Source organism: Delphinus delphis, chromosome 3 (assembly GCF_949987515.2).
Source record: "Delphinus delphis chromosome 3, mDelDel1.2, whole genome shotgun sequence".
Taxonomy (NCBI): Eukaryota; Metazoa; Chordata; class Mammalia; order Artiodactyla; family Delphinidae; genus Delphinus; species Delphinus delphis.
The window spans coordinates 23,510,669-23,527,529 of NC_082685.1; positions in this window are offsets into that span (position 1 = coordinate 23,510,669).

Sequence of the window (16,861 nt, forward strand, 5' to 3'; positions counted from 1 at the left end):
TTCATTATATTTGTTCAGTTAATTACATGTGTGTTATTGCCCAAGTGTCAACTTTGATGACCTGGAAAGAAACTTGACTTCGAGGGACACCTAAGACTTCTGTTGGCCCTTAGAGGAGGAGATTAAACCATTCCCCACCCTCTAGCCCCCATATTTACTCTTGTGCATCCCATACCCACACCCATACATGTGGGCACATGTGCATAGACTCCGGCAGACACCCAGACACATGTGTGTATTCTCCCTGCCCCGCCCTTCAAAGAGGAAGAGATGGTAGGAGATACTGAAGTTAGGGAAAAAGTGTTTCCAGATTGGGCTCCATCCTCTTATCTGCTGCATGTGTTCACACAAGGCGCTGAATGTTTCTGAGCCTCGGTGTTGCTTCTCTGTAAAGTGACATGACAGCAAGGTTAATAGTCATCATACCCACCAGCGTTGCTGTAGGCTCCCAGGAGATAACACCTATAGAGCATTTCACTGTGTGAGATGCCCAGAGCCCTACACATGCTGTTTGCTCCTGGGCGGTGTAACCGATCCCACAAGAAGGCACCCAGTTAGGACTCCGCTCTCTGCACTCAGGGCACGGGGTGCTTGCTTTACCGGGAGCGTTTGCAAGCCAAAGCGTGATCTCATTATTCACTCAACAAACATGGACTGACCACCCTCAGCTACGACTTCCTGAGCATCTACTAAGTGTCCAGCTCAGGGTCCTGGGCTTCCACATGTTTCTCATACATGGTTGCTTCTCCATCAACAACCAGGGGAGTGTTAGCAGATTACAGATGGGAAACCGAAGCTTAGATAATAGATTTATTCAATACTGTGTATTGGCTCTTTATTGTGTGCCAGGCATTATGCCCCAGGGGTTGGGGACAAAGGGGGAAAGGAAACAGATGTGGCTCTTGCTTTTATGTCCTGAACTTCTCACGGGAAGTTTTTGGGGCTCACAAGAAAGTACTTCTGGGCCTTTGGTTTTCTCTGGGGTCCAATCACAATATGTTGGACTGTGTGTCTCACTGTGTGGTGGACTCAGCACCTCACTGCCTCCTTGCACGGTGTTGGTTCCAAGTTCCAGGCAAGGCAGAGGTGGCAGGGGCCTGGGAAGGGGCCCCACTTATCCAGAGGGGGCTCTCGGAGATGTCCAGGATAAACTCAAAGGCGGTACCTCTCAGACCTTCATGTACTTACACTCTCCCAGGGAGCTTGTTAAAATGCAGAAGCTGATTCAGTAGGGTTGAGGGTGGGAGGGTGTGACGGTTAATTTTATGTCTCCACTTTTCTAGGACAAGGTTCCCAGTTGTTTGGTGAAACACCAGCCTAGATGTCTCTGTGAGGGTCTGTGTTAAATGGAATTAACAGGGAAACCAGTGGACTTTGAGTAAAGCAGAGTACACTCCCTCATATGGGTGGGTCTCATCCAATCAGCTGAGGGCCTTGAGAGAAGAGACTGAGGTCCCTTGAGGAAGAAGAAATTCTGGCTCCAGACCACCTTTGGACTTGAGCTGCAACATCGATTCTTCCCTGGGTCTCCAGTCCGCCAAGCTGCCCTGAAGATTTTGGACTTGCCAGCGTTCAAAATTACATGAGTCAATTCCTTAAAATCTCTCTCTCTCTCTCTCTCTCTCTCTCTCTCTCTAGTTAGATACACAGATAGATGATACCTATAGATAACATATATATTAATTTTAATAATATATTTTAATTTATAAATTTAATAAGATGTAAGAAACAGTTAAATTAATTTTAATAATATATTTTACTTAACAGAAAATATCCTATTATTATTTCCACGTGTCATCCATATAAGCACATAAGGATGAGGTAAGAATATAGATATATATGCATAGGTAAATATGTATATATAGATATTTTGTCTATATAAGATATATATACCTTGTATATGTATATATTTATTCTGTTTCTCTGGAGAACCCTGACTAATATAGGGGGATGGGAAATTCTACATCTCCTACAAGCTCCTGGGAGATGCCAATCCCGCTGGTCTGTGAAACAGACTCTGGGTAAAGTCATAGATAAAGATGATGTCTGCAAATAGTAGCACCATCACAGGAAAAGCCAGGGCAAATCTTAAAGTTGCCCAATAGACTTTGAGAGGCTAGGTTTGGCTGGAGCTATTCTGCTTTCTGTGTTCTTTCCAGTAATGAATTTCTGCCCGATCGTCTGAATCCAACAATTTGTCCAAGCCAGTGAGCCACTGGAGTCTCCAAGAACATACCCCGCCTACTTTCAATCTCGGGGTTTGCAGTTGTATAAACACAGCTTTTCCCACACACTCTTAAGTCAAGCAGATGCGGTGGTCCCCACTGCCAAACAGCTGGATGGAAGCTGCAGAAAGGAATCAAAGTCAGTGCAAAAGTTTTCCAGCGGTCCAAATGTCTGGCATCCCACAAACACCAACGCAGGTCCCTGCACCCCCTGCCCTCCTTGACACCTCCCGAATGGCAGTGCAAGCTGGGCGTCAGCAGGAGGGCTCGACAAAAATAATGAGAGAGAATTCACAGCCGTTGCAAATGCAAATGGGGCAAACAGTTGGTCTGAAGTGTGCAGAAGACATGGCAAACCCAGATAGAAAAGGAAGAGGCTGGTGGGGAAGAGGAGAGTCTTCCTCTCCGAGAGTCCGACTGTGTGAAGGCAATGGCAGCCAAGTTCAGGTGGAAGGTGCTACTCCTGACATCACTCCACCAGGGCACAGGGTACAGGAACCTGGGGCCAGTCAGCACTGGCCAGTAAAAATAGAACACAAGTCACATAGGGTAACTTCAATTTTCTAGTAGTCGCATTATAAAAGTCAAAAGAAACAGGTAAACTAATTTTAATGATAAACTCTAGCAGAAAATAACCTAGATATTGCTATTTCAACAGGTCATCGATATAAAGACGGACGAATGGGATATTTTATGTTTACAGGCAGACATTTTATCGCACTTGACTTATTGTGCTTTGCAGATACTGCGTTTTTTACAAATTGAATGTTTGTGGCAACCCTGCGTCAAGCAGGTCTATCAGTGCAATGTTTCCAACACTTCGTGTCTCTGTCCCATTTTGGTAATTCTCACAATATTTCAAAGTTTTTCATTATCGTTATATTTCTTGTGGTGATCTGTGATCAGGGATCTTTGCTGTTACTGTTCCCTCTCACCGAAGGTTTACATGATGTCTAGTACATTTAAGAAATAAAGAATTTTGAAATTAAGGTATGTACATTGTTTTTTTCAGACATAATGCTATTGCACACTTAATAGCCTACAGTATAGTGTAAACATAACATATGTTGTTTTTGTCCTTAAGGGTTTGTCTATTTTATTTATTTATTTTTTATTGAAATATAGGTTTACAATGTTGTGTTAGTTTCTGGTGTATAGCAAAGTGATTCAGTTTTATATATACGTGTATCCATTCTTTTTCAAATTCTTTTCCCATTTAGGTTATTACAGAATATTGAGGAGAGTTCCCTGTGCTATACAGTAGGTCCTTGTTGTTTATCTATTTTATACATAGTAGTGCGCACCTGCTATTCCCAAACTCATGTTTTATCTCTTCACCCCCCAATATCCCCCTTGGTAACCATAAGTTTGCTTTCTATGTCTGTGAGTCTGTTTCTGTTTTATAAATAACTTCATTTGTATCATATTTTAGATTCCACATATAAGTGATATCATATGATATTTGTCTCTGTCTGACTTACTTCACTTAGTATGATAATCTCTAGGTCCATCCATGTTGCCACCAATGGCATTATTTCATTCTTTCTTTGTGGCTGAGTAGTATTCCGTTGTATACATGTACCTCACTTTCTTTATCCATTCCTCTCTTGATGGACGTTTAGACTGTTTCCATGTCTTGCCTATTATAAATAGTGCTGCAGGGGTGCAGTGTATGTTTTTGAATTAGAATTTTCTCCAGATATATGTCCAGGAGTGGGATTACTGGATCGTACGGTAACTCTATTTTTAGTTTTTTAAGGAACCTCCATACTTAAACATAGCTTTTCTATCCACTGGGAAACCAAAGAATTTGTGTGACTCGCTTTATTGCAAAGGTCTGGAACCAAACCTGCAATATCTCCAAGGTATGCCTGTACTTTTTTTGCACTGACTCTTTGAAACTTGGTACACTGACAGCACATCTCGATGGGGACAAGCCACCTTTCAAGTGTTCCTTGGGCACATGTGGCTGGGGGCTACCATACTGGACAGTGCAGTCTGGACCTTCAATGACCAGCACCAAGCGAGTTCAAGTTGGTATTAGCTGCCTGTCCTGCACCCTCCCCCCAACGTAGAAAAACAAATAAGAAGAAAAATGAGAAAATACAATATCTGGATAATTAAAGATGCCAGGCAAATCGTGTCAGGTTAACGCTCACAGAGAAGTGAATAAAAACACTGGTTCCACTCAAGCAAGCACCAAATAAGCAAACATTCTTTAAATAAACAGAAATCGAGTGTATTTCAGGAATGGATTTACTCTGTGGGTCACAGAGGAGGTTAAACAAAAATTTGTTTTAAAAACATCTCCCAAAGGATGCCCTGTGCTGTCCTCCCAACACACATTGTTGGGAGAAGGGGAGGCTCCTGAGGGTGGGAGCCGGGGCAGCTGGAGGGCTGAGAAATCGAGTTTGGGTAGACAGCAGGGCCTCTAGACACCGGTCTGCCATGGCCATTCCCAGCTCTCGGAGTCAAGTGCTAACTTCACGTGCAGATCTGCGGGGAGAGTGAAACTCCCACTTGGGAGAAACTTAAGGCGACATTTTCGGGCGGGGACTTTCAGCAGATGCTGTGCAAATCTGCAGGGTGCAAATTGGAAGGGGGCGGAATCCCACACATTTGAGTTGTTTATTCATTCACTTAGCTCCTCACTTTCTTTCTTTCTTTCTTCCTTCCTTCCTTCCTTCCTGTCTTTCTTCGTTTCTTTCTTTCTTTCTCCTTTCTTTCTTTCTTTCTTTCTTTCTTTCTTTCTTTCTTTCTTTCTTTCTTTCTTTCTTTCTTTCTTTCTTTCTCTCTTTCTCTCTCTCTCTTCCTTCCTTCCTTCCTTTCTCTCTTTCTTTCTTTTCTTTCTTCTTTCTCTCTCTCTCTCTCGCATTGCCTCAGGTTAGGTCCCCTGGGAAGCAGACAGCAGCTTTCATATGGAGTATCTTACAATCAACTGTGATGCAGTCTAGTGGAGCCCTCAGCCCTCCCTGGGGAAGTTCTGAACGTGGGATGAGCCTTCAGAGCTGTCCTGAGCCAGGTGAAGGGGGCCAGGCCTCATACCCCCAGGCTGACCAATCATCAGATGTGGGCTGCCCTGGGAAGGGGGTATGATGGAGGTAAGGTGGCTTTCTTCCGCTGAGAGCTGAGCACTGTCTGCTGGCAGCACTACCAGTGTCTGGAATGAAAAGTCCTTCCTTATTCCTGAAGGGTCATGTGAATGGTGCATCTCAGTACCTACCCCACACTCCCTTAACCACAGTCACTCATTTATGCACTCGTGTCTCTGACACTTAATGACTCACTCATTCATTCACCCATTCAGTCATTTTTTTCATTCATTTATGTAATGTATACATGTCTGTTCTCTGCTTAGAACCTTCCGGGGGCTTCCCTTGGCACTTCAAGACTTTCCTGACCTGAGCCCTGGCCCCTCTGAGCCTTGTTTGAGTAAGATCCTCACCCTTGCTCACTGTGCTGTGACCAAGATTTTGAACACCAAGCTCTTTCCTGGTTCAGTTACCATTGCACCTATTTTTGTCTCTGTTTTAGACCCCGCTTCCCGGGACCTCTGCAAACTGGCTCCCTTTCATCCTCCAGGTCTCAGCTTGGAGCTGCCCTCCTCAGAGGAGCATTTGCAAATCATCTTGTCCAGAGTTGTTCACCCCCTGCCTCTCCTCTCCCTCTCTAGCCCTCTTCTCTGGTTATTTTTTTTTTAAGGTGATCTATCACTGTCTGAAATTACCTTGTTTGTTTACTTATTTGCTCATGCTTTCTTCTCCACTGGAATGTAAGTTTCATGAGGGTGGGTTCTGGTCTGAGTATTTGTCCTTGGTTGCTCAAATACTTGTAGAAGGAACAAGTGAATGACTCAGCAATTTGCTTACTGATTAAATTCATTCATTCATTCTACATATGTTGACTCTCTTCTTCATGTACTATTTGCCCATTCCTTCATTTACTCAGTAAGCATTTTTTTTTTTTTTTTTTTTTGTGGTACACGGGCCTCTCACTGTTGTGGCCTCTCCCGTTGCGGAGCACAGGCTCCGGACGCGCAGGCTCAGTGGCCATGGCTCATGGGCCCAGCCGCCCCGCGGCATGTGGGATCTTCCCGGACCGGGGCACGAACCCATGTCCCCTGCATCGGCAGGCGGACTCTCAACCACCGCGCCACCAGGGAAGCCCCTCAGTAAGCATTTTTATATCTATAAATATGCATTATAATTTTATTTGTTTAAATATTTATATAAATATATAATATACATATAATGTATACATCTATTATACACATATATACTATAATAAATATGCATTATATAAATATGTAATATATACATTTATATAAATATGTAATATCTCACTTTTACTATGAACTCAATAAAGATACTCTTAGCAAGTTTACTGAAAACAGTAAAAACAAAATTATATGAAACAGCAAATAGACTAGAGTAACCTTGATCTTGTCCGACTCTAGGGGACGGCAGATGAAGTTACAGTGCGTGGTGATAGAGCCCTTTGCAAACGACACTTTGTTATGACTTTGTGACAGTGTAACAAGGAACAAGGCCAATAGGTCCATGAGAAGCAGTGAAGAAGCAAGTCTGATAAAAAGGCATGTACAGGGGCTTCCCTGGTGGCGCAGTGGTTGAGAGTCCGCCTGCCGATGCAGGGGACGCAGGTTCGTGCCCCGGTCTGGGAAGATCCCACATGCCGCGGAGCGGCTGGGCCCGTGAGCCATGGCCGCTGAGCCTGCGCGTCCGGATCCTGTGCTCCGCAACGGGAGAGGCCACAACAGAGAGAGGCCTGCGTATAGCAAAAAAAAAAAAACAAAAAAAATCATGTACAGTATGAGTGTAGCTATGTCAAATATATCTGCTCTCTGGGGGAGACTAGAAGGATAAGACTAAATGGAATTAGTCTCGGGTAGTGAGATGGGGGAATTTTTATTTTGTCCAAGTATTCCTTTGATAGTATATCACATGTCTCAGCATGGAAAAGATGTTTAGAATTGTATGATCCTCAAGGCAGGACACAATGCAGAATCCTGAGACCTGGTAAGAAGTAGAGTCAGCTGTTTGTATCTGGGGGTTCTGAATCCATAGATTCAACTGACTGTGGATGGAAAATATTCCAAAAAATGCAATTCAGAAAATCCCCAAAAGCAAAACTTGAGTTGGCTGCATTGGCAACTGTTTACACAGCATTTACGTTGGACTTCCAATTACTTACATAGCATTTACATTGTATTAGGTATTATGAGTAATCTAGAGTTGATTAAAGTATACTGAAAGTAATATCTTGTGTGTGTGTGTGTGTGTTAGAATAATGGCTCCAGAACGTGTGACTATGTTACCTTATATGGCAGAGGGGACATTGCTGATGTGATTAACTCAAGGTTCTTGAGATGGATTGATTACCCTGGATCATCTGGGTTGGTCCAATGTAATCACAAAGGTCCTTACAGGATGGAGGCAGGAGGGTCAGAGTTAAAGATGTGACAACAGAAGCAGAGGTTGGAGAGATGAAGGGCTACCCATCAGGGAATGCAGGCAGCCTCTAGAAGCTGGAAAAGGCAAGAGAACAGATTCTCCCCTAAAGCCGCCAGAAGGACACCAACCCATCTCAGACTTCTGATCTTCAGAACCGTAAGCAAATAAATGTGTGTTGTTTTAAATCTCTAAGTTTGGGTAATTTTTTTCAGTGACAGTAGAAAAACTAATACAGTGGATACGTTGAAGCTGAGAAAGATAAAAAAAAAAAAACTTGTCCAAGGTCAGTGGCACAGTTAGGACTGATTCAGAGTTCATAAAATGTTACCTGTTGCTCCCTACTGCCACCTATCTATGGAGTATAACTGAAGCTGGAATTCTTTGCTATGATTATCCACAGTGTTCTAAATATTTGCAGGTAGCTGGCTGCTGCCTTAATTTTTGGAGTTTAATTCTAAGGATTGGGCATCCCCACTTAAATGTCCCTTCCTCCTTCCTTTCTTATCCCTTTTCTTCTTCTTCTTCCCTCCTTTCTTTCCTTTTTTCTCCCTTATATTTATTGAGCACCTACTATGTGCCAAGCTCTCTCACAGACTCTGAGAATACACTGGAAATGAGATAAACCAGGTGCCTGTCCTTGGGGACCTCATGCTAAAATTTTGCCCAGATTCTGCAAATATGTTGAATTTGGTGGCTAATTTGTGCTACAGAAGTCCATCTTCTGCTTTAGTCCCATGACAGAGGTGGGGAGGCACTAAAGGGTTAAAATTATGGTCTTTTCTTCATCCAAGTCCTACTCCTCCAGGGGGATCTCAGAGAATAATGAAACTGTGCTTCAAGGCCACAAGAGGGGAAAGATCTGGATTTTCCCCTTCTGAGCCCCTCTGCCTCCCAGTGTCTCTGGGGAAGGGGAGGGTTCTGTCTCCCTGGAGTTTAGGGAGGATCCCAGGCTCATGTGCTCAGAATGTCTGAAGGGACACAAACCAGGAAGGAAGAGAAGTAGGTCCTGTGTGTCGGGAAGTGAAACAACACAAATGCAGAGTAGCATGGGAGAACCAACACCGGTGGCATTTGAGGTCTACCTCTGCCTCTCACTCACTCCCCATGTGACCTTGGGCTGGTCAGTGCACCACCCTGGGCCTCAGTCTCCTTATCTGGTCAATGGGAATAATGATATTACTTGTCTCCTCTGTCCCAGGGTCAGGGATACAAATGAGAAAATATGTGTAAGGGAACCCCACGCAGTGATAGACAACGGATGCTTGTGCAACCTGGGGTGAAAAGTGAGCAACCACATGTAAACATTTACAGCATATTGCAGTTATACTGATGATGTGGGAAAAGATCATTCTCTACCATAAATAGCTGTAGATATTGGTATGTGGAGCTCTGGTTCTTTATCAGATTGTGCCCACCTGTACACTCACACAGACACACACACACATACACATGATGCAGTGGAAAAAAATGATACAGTACAAGGAAGTGTCAGATCCCAGTTCAGGCTCTGATTCTCTCCTGACCCGTGTTCCCCTCAATAAGACCATCCGTGGTCACAAATAGGGCTATGTGCCCTTCTGACTGCAGATGTGTTGCTGGGGTCAGAGTGTTGAAAAAATGTTTTAAATAGTTGCCTACATTTTTAAAAAGTAGAGATTGTGCCTTAAGGAAAAAGTAGGTTTCTGGAGTCTCTTGAGACTCCTGAGGTCTGGCAACCCTGGGCCTGCATCCCCCATGGCCACACCTGTCTGGTGTTGAGTGGCAGCTGCCCCCTTCAGCTGCAGAGCGTTCTTGCTACGAACCACAGTCCCCACCACTCCCATATGTCCACACCCTGCCAGCTGCTCTGCTTCACCAGCAGCCACCCGCCTGGCTCTGTGGTGACTGTGCCTGCCAGCCCCATGTTAGGAATGTTTTGTTTCCCAGCAGCAGGCTTCAGGCACAGGGCAAACAGAGATCTACTGGGAGAGATAAAACGGTTATAACTCGTGGCAAGTAATGCCAGAAAAATTCCACTCTCTTCCATGAGTAGGAAACAGACCTCTTAGAAGACGGATCTTCTATGTGACGGCCCTTCCTTCACTTAGGCCTCAGTTTCCCTATCTGTAAAAGAAGGTGCTGTAACTAGATGATCTCCAAGGCTTTTCCAATTCTTTTGTTCTTTCTCTCTCTGTCTCTGTCCTCTCTCATACAAATATACGTTACTGAATGCAAGTTCGTGTGCCCGATGCACAGCGAGGCCAAACACCCTGAAACGTCAGAGTTTGGAGCAGAGAAAGGTTTATCGCAGGGCCGTGCAAGGAGACAGGTAGCTCATGCCCCCAAACCCGGAACTCCCCAAAGCGGTGCAGCAAAGCATTTTTAAAGGCAAGGTGAGGGAGGGGTGTGGTTTGTTGTTGCAGATTTCTTGGTGTTGGAATCCTTTGTTCTTGCAGCTGTCCACACAGGTCAGGTCACCATGTTCCTGTAAACCTCCAACAAGGCAAGTGTTATTCTCTGTTCTGCAACTTTTTTATCTCTATGTGAATGGAAAAGCGTTACACCCTTAAAGGTCAGAGCCTTGAGGATGGGCTATCCTGTATATTTCAGGCTATAGGCAACATTCTTACCCTGAAGCAGAAGTAATGGAATACAAAGGTTAAAGTAAAAGAAACAGATTTCATATGGAGTCAGATTTGTTCTTCCCTAGTACATACACATGTGAGTGCACACAATATGTTGTATTCTTACACACAGACACATTTACACATCTTACTGAACATGTTTTTCCGTCTACCAGTTGGACTGCGCTCCTGACATCACTCCTTCTGCCGGTCTCCTTCATGACTAAATCCTGCCATTAAGCGTCAATGAGTTACGTGCTGGCATTGTGCAGGGAGTAGGGTTAGTCACTTAACCTCCTCTCTTATCGGTGTTCTCTCCGGACAGCAGAAAACAACACAGACTGTTAGGCAGGTACCCAGAGCTCAGCCGGAGAGGGCTCAGATCCCGTCCACTGATAGCAGGAAGGCAGCAACCCAAGCTTAGTTCTCACCTCTGGCTGAGCTCAAGAACCGCAGGAGAGAGATCTCAGGGATCCTTGTAATGGTTAAATCAAGGTCAGGCTCTAGTCCTGGTCCCTTGTGGGGCTCCTGACCTAGGACAAGCCCTTTCCATTAGGCAGTCACTTACCTCCTGTAAAGAATGACCCCTCATCTCCAACTCAGAATGCTCTAGGACTCCTCACGAAGAACGGAAGTTGGCATTCCAAATAATTTCATGTTCTGCTTTGCCACTTTCTTTTTGGGCCTCTTAGAGTTGAGTGATTTCTTTGTGAGAGTCTGGGCATTATTAAAAAAGGCAGAAATGACAAATCAGAGTTACCATGTAATTATGTTATTCATAAAATAACGAGTAGTTTGTTTCAAAAATATTAAGTGTGGTCCCAAAACGGGGCACAGATTTGAAGCTGTAAAGTGAACATGTTTTTCTTACAGGCCAATGTGACGGATGTATATTGCCTTGTTTACTGATAGATCTGAATTGAGGCCCTCAGTGAATGAGCGGCCTGGGTGTAAAGACCACCTAAGCCTGGCCTGAGACAGGCCAGGACTTCACTACCTTGACCTGGGAACCGATTTGAGGAAATTCCCTGTGAAACGCCTTCCAGGGGATAATGACCTTCATTCTGAAGTGGTTTCATTCAGACTTAGAGCCGGTGGTCTCAGGCCAGGACCCATGTGCTTATGTTGAGGTCAGGCTGCTCCTCTCATTGCTTTATGAAAATCCAAGTCCTCCTGGGAAGGGCTGCAGAAAATCAGTGACCTTCTACAGTGAGTTAGTTCATCAGATTTGTTGAAATGTGGCTATCACTCGAGAGAGGTTCTTCATGAAACCAACCCAGGGCACGAGACACTGAACAGTGAGGCTTGGCTCGGTTGGGTGGGGAAAAACACACAGACTCAGGGGCTAAAATCTGGAATCTCATTCTCCCTCTAACTAACTGTCAGCCCCGGAATGGTGGGCAGACCACGTCACCTCTCTTTCTTCATGAGCAAAAGTGGAAATGAGGTACTTCTCGAAGGGTGGCAAGCCAGTGAACCATTCCAGGTGCTGGGTTTACAAGAGAAATAGGCCTCCACTCTCACAGGATGGGGAGGCAGATGATAGAGAAGTAAATTATTTACACTAAACGGTGGCACTCGCAATCAGATACTAATATCAAGTATCTCGATATGACGGGAAGTGGAGTAGCGACTTAACCCAGCAGCAAGGAAATTTCTCTTTGAAGAAAGGATGCTTGAGCCAAAGGAGGAAAGAAAGGGCCTTCCTATAAATATATATGGAATGAATGTTCTAGCAGAAGGAGCTGCACGTGCAAAGGCTCTGAGTGGAAGTGTGGGTGGCGTGAGAAATTGCAAGGAGCTATGTGAGTGAGGGGGCAGATGGGGTTGGTGGGCGGGGCTGGCATCTTACAGGGCCTCATCAGCCATGCTAAGGAATTTGCATTTTATTCTGGGAAGCTGCTGGAGTGTTTCTAATATACATAAAAGCATGTTTAATACGAAGAAAGTGTTTTGTAAACTCAACAGTACAAAGGCAAAGTATTATTAGTATCACATGTGTGAATAACAACTTTCCGTTGTAGTTAAAACTATTACATTGGCAGCTTGATCCTTTGGTTCCCTCAGTGAGAACTGCTAGTGCCAGGATCCTGAGGCATTGGGTGTGAGAGGGCTCCAGGGTCATGTCTCTGGTCACCTCTTAGGCCACGGGGCTGCTCAAAGAGAGGGGCCTGTCCAGAGCCTAGGCACCAGCTCCAGGCTGAACATGGCCCTTCCTGCTGCCCTGGTTTCCTCACCTGGGGGTGGGGAGGGGCAGAGGTGTGCAGTGACTGGTCTTCATGCCTCACAGGGACACTGCCAGCTTCAGTGAACACCTAGCAGGACCTCTGAGCTCCTGGGTCATCACACTCGTGTTACCCCAGAAGGAGAAACTGAATCTCGTTTGGAGAGTTTTTGCTAACATCTTATTTTTCTGTGACTCCCCTCAACAAGCTTCAGGGCCTTCCAGGTATATTCTGAACTCACCATACATTTATCGTAGTTTGCGATTCTCCATTTTTTCTTTTAACGGGCTGCAGAACTCCTGACTTCCCTACCTCACCGCCAGCTTCTTGAGTCTAAGGACCACGCTTGAGCCCGCTTATCTTTGCAGTCCGTTGGGACAGGCTAGATTAGCCTGCAATAACATACATCTCCCAGTTCCAGTGATTTAAAGCAATAAAGGTTTCTCTATTGCTTGAGCTGCACGGCCACCACAGGTGGGCATGGGCTCTGCTCAGGGTAGTCATTCAGGCACCCAGGCTGATGGATGTTTCTTCATCTTAGGGGGCTTCTCAGCTCAGGCTTCAGGGCTCCCTGCAGGAGGGGTGGAGTCCTGAGACTGGCAGTAATGCTGTAGACTAGAAGTGACGCGTCTGCTCACTTCTTACGAGCCAGGACCAGTTACCTGTCCATGCCAAACTTCAGGGGCTGGTGACGGTAATGTCTCCCACACCCTGATATCCAGCACCCATATATGGCCAGGCCATTCAGCATGGCTGCTCTCTTGCTCTTTGTACATCCCCTGCCCAACCAGATCCTGCTTCACTCACATGACTATCCAGTCCTCTAAATTATAAGGTTTAATTAGTCCCCCATCACTGATGAGCCCACCTGATATCCATCTCCCCTATAAATGGTAACCTCCTTTCCCCGAGTAGCAAATACCGCTGCCATGTCCTGGGGTGTCGCTCCAGGACCCTTTGTGTAAGATCCCCTGTCCGATAAACCACTGATGTCTCTGTCACTGCCTCCAGGCTATTTCTTTGGTCTCGAGGCCGGGCAACTACAAAACTTGCCAGCCTGTGGGGTACAGCCCAACAGCCCCATACCCAGGCACTCAGTAAATAAACTTGGAAGTGTGGTGGCAAAATGGTCTAAGCTCATATGACTGACAGTTTCTTTTGGGGGGCAGGTGGGGAGGTGAGAGCTGTGGATTCTCCCCTCCATCCTCACAGCTTCACCACTGGATTGTATGGTATCATGGAAGGAAGTCTCAGGTTGAGTTTTGTTACACGAACATCATTTCTTAGCAAGTAAGGGAAAAAATGTCACCTAACAACAGATGCACATGAGAATCAGTTCCTATAAAAATAGTGAGGTCTTGATTCTCTGTCCTTAGGGTCCTGACAGGTACACTTCAGGACAGGCTCCCTCCATCCTGGGTGCTGCACACCCTCCTGGCGTATTCAGCCAGTCATCCAGTGGAGCTAGGAAACAGAGACCACACTTAAAAGAAGCAGCATTGGACAGAGAGGACTGCTGTGCCTGTGAGTCCGCCAGACCACCACATTTCTCGAGCAGTGTTTCGCTAAAGGAAAATGACCCTTAATATCGCGTATCCTATACAACCAGCCATCTGGTGCAGATTTCCATCAGAATATTTGAGGTGCCTGTGGAGCCTTGACTCCTGATGAAGGTCCTTTGAATGGTAACTCTCTTCCCCTGGCTGTAGACACAATGAACTCATATATAATGAGAGACAAAAATATAGTCCATCCGTACAATGGAACGCTATTCAGGAATCAGAAAATCGTCTGTGGCTGCATGCAACGGCATGGCTGAATCTCAGAAACGTTACTCTCCGTGAAAAAAGCCAGATACAAGAGACCACTCCATTACTATGGGCGTCCAGCAAAAAACAAACCTATAGAGATAGAAGGCAAAATTGGGGTTGCCCGGGGTGGGCATGAGGGCCTAACAGTAAATATGCATGAGGGATATTATTGGGGTGAGGAAAGTGTCCTAAAACTGATTTATGGTGGTAGGGCACAAGGGTGGAGATGTACGAGAACACCATTGGATTGTACACTTGGGATGAGTGAATGACATGGTAGGTAAAATGTGCTTCAGTAAATTTATTTAAAAAGGAAAAATGATCACCTCACATATAAACTCATCATACTGCTTATACTGCATTTAAAATCAAGGTAGAGATGATATAACACAAAGAAGTGAGGTTTCTTTCCTAAGGAGTTTTCAACACCTCCAACTACCTACTGGAGCTTTTGAAAGAATGAGTTCATTCCATCGATACCAAAGGGGCTTAGGGTTCTGCTTGAAAAGCCTCCAAACACATCTCTGGAAAACACAGTAGTTTACAGTGAGAATTCGCGTGAGCCGCCCCCTCCTATACACACACGGGCAATACGGAAGGGGTTAGAAGGACAAAAAAAAAAAAAAAAAAAAAAAAAATTACCTTGGAAGACCAGCTTCACTTCCCTCATCTGTGAAATGGGGATAATCTAAACTCCCTGCGGGGCCCGGCATCTGGGCCGGAGCTGTTCACGGCCGATGTTGTTATGACCCAGAAACGGCCTTGTTTCTCTATGATGATGGGGTCTGATCTTCAGCCCATACTCTGGGCTGCACAGAGGGGATACAGCAGTGCTTCTCAAACTGGAGGAGGTCGTGCTAAAATGCAGAGTCTGATCCCAGATGTCCCAAGTGATGCTGCAGGGACGTGGCTGCACCTGCAGTTGCAAGAGCTAGGCATCTTCACTTGGCAAGGACTTCAAATCTCCTATCACCTCTGAATCGCCCTCCCCCCACCCCCACATCTGGCCAACCTTCAGAATTACTGGGGAAGCACAGACACCTGGCTTTACCAATAGGCCTCCCAGATCAGTTATCTCAGGGATAGGACCCTGCTTCTGAGTAGGGTAGGACAGAATCTCAAAGCTTCTGTGGGGCTGGGGAATCACTGGTTGAGAGAACCCTGCAGGAGCTGAGGAAACACATTGGATTAGGAGACGGGAAATCTGTCTTCTAATCCCTTCTCTGCCACCCTGTGAACTTGGTGGGGTCATTTCCTCTCTCCGGGCCTCAGTTTCTCCACCTGCACAGAAGGAGGTGATGGAAGACGCCCACCTCCTACCCTGCACTCCTGTTCTCTGGCTCCGTGAGCCCCAGTTTTCCTGGCCCGTTCCCCATTTCCAATTGGCCTTGGCATTTCTGCGACTCAGGGGGCAGGCCCAGTGGGCGGGAGGTGGGGAATGGAGGGCGGAGTGCCAGCTTTTCCGTCCCGATGCTGCCACCGGAGCCGGGCGCCCAGCTCGAGCGATCGTACTCATGGGAGGTCTTAGCTGGTGAGGCTGCCAGCCCGACTGCTCAGGCGCCAGGGCTGTTTCATTATTTCATCAAAGTTCATTATGCTGGGAAGGAGACCAGTAATAAAACATGATTACAAGAGTCTCCGATGAGCACTTAAAGACATAATTCGGGGTGTACATTCTGCTGCATCCCTGTTTGTGGTCACATAACGCTCGGAGATTTGCACCTCTGATAGACGCCAGTCTTCGTGTTAATCGAAGTGAAACGAACACGAGAAGAACTCGATTCACTTTGTCTCGGGACTGAGTTGGTGGTTTCCTACGGAGGCATCATGTGCCATGTTTGAAAACACACAGTTAACTGTGTGTGTAAAAGGCAGGTACAGTGACACAGGTGACACGGAGAGACCGAGTTGTAGCCGAGCGTATCAGATGTTGCTGGCAAGACGCTTGGGGAGAAGTGGCTTTTCTTTCTTTCTTTCTTTCCCCTCGCTGCCCCTCCCCACTCCCACCTCTCTTCTTCATGAAATAGCAGCTGGTGATGAGTGCTGGGAAGGTAATAGATGATACTTTATGTGCCAGAGCTAACAAAAAGGGATCTGTCTTGTGCCCTGCCCCATGTCATCTGGTCCAGCATTGTCATCTGAGAATAACATCCTGATTAACATCGACCGGTGGGTTTGAGCCCGGTTGTTCAGGATGTGGGTTGGAGAACAAGAAGACAGGACAGTGTGTGGTGCACTCTCGTGTATGTTGGGTAGAATTCTCCTGGGCTGTGGCCGTGAGGGCCCAGACACATCACGTCTCTCCCTGGATCTCAGTCTTGGCCTCTGAGGGCTGCCCCTGGGCTAGGGGTGCTCTGCCTTCACCCCTGACTCCCTGGGTGCCCTGAGGCGAGGCCCTTCTCTGTGGCCTATGGCTTCCAGTCCCCGTAAAATGGAAAGGTTGGGCTAGGCAGTGCCACACGTATTTGCCTACTCTTCGGAATCATCTGAGAAACTTGTTACAAACCAATGTCCTCAACCCTACAC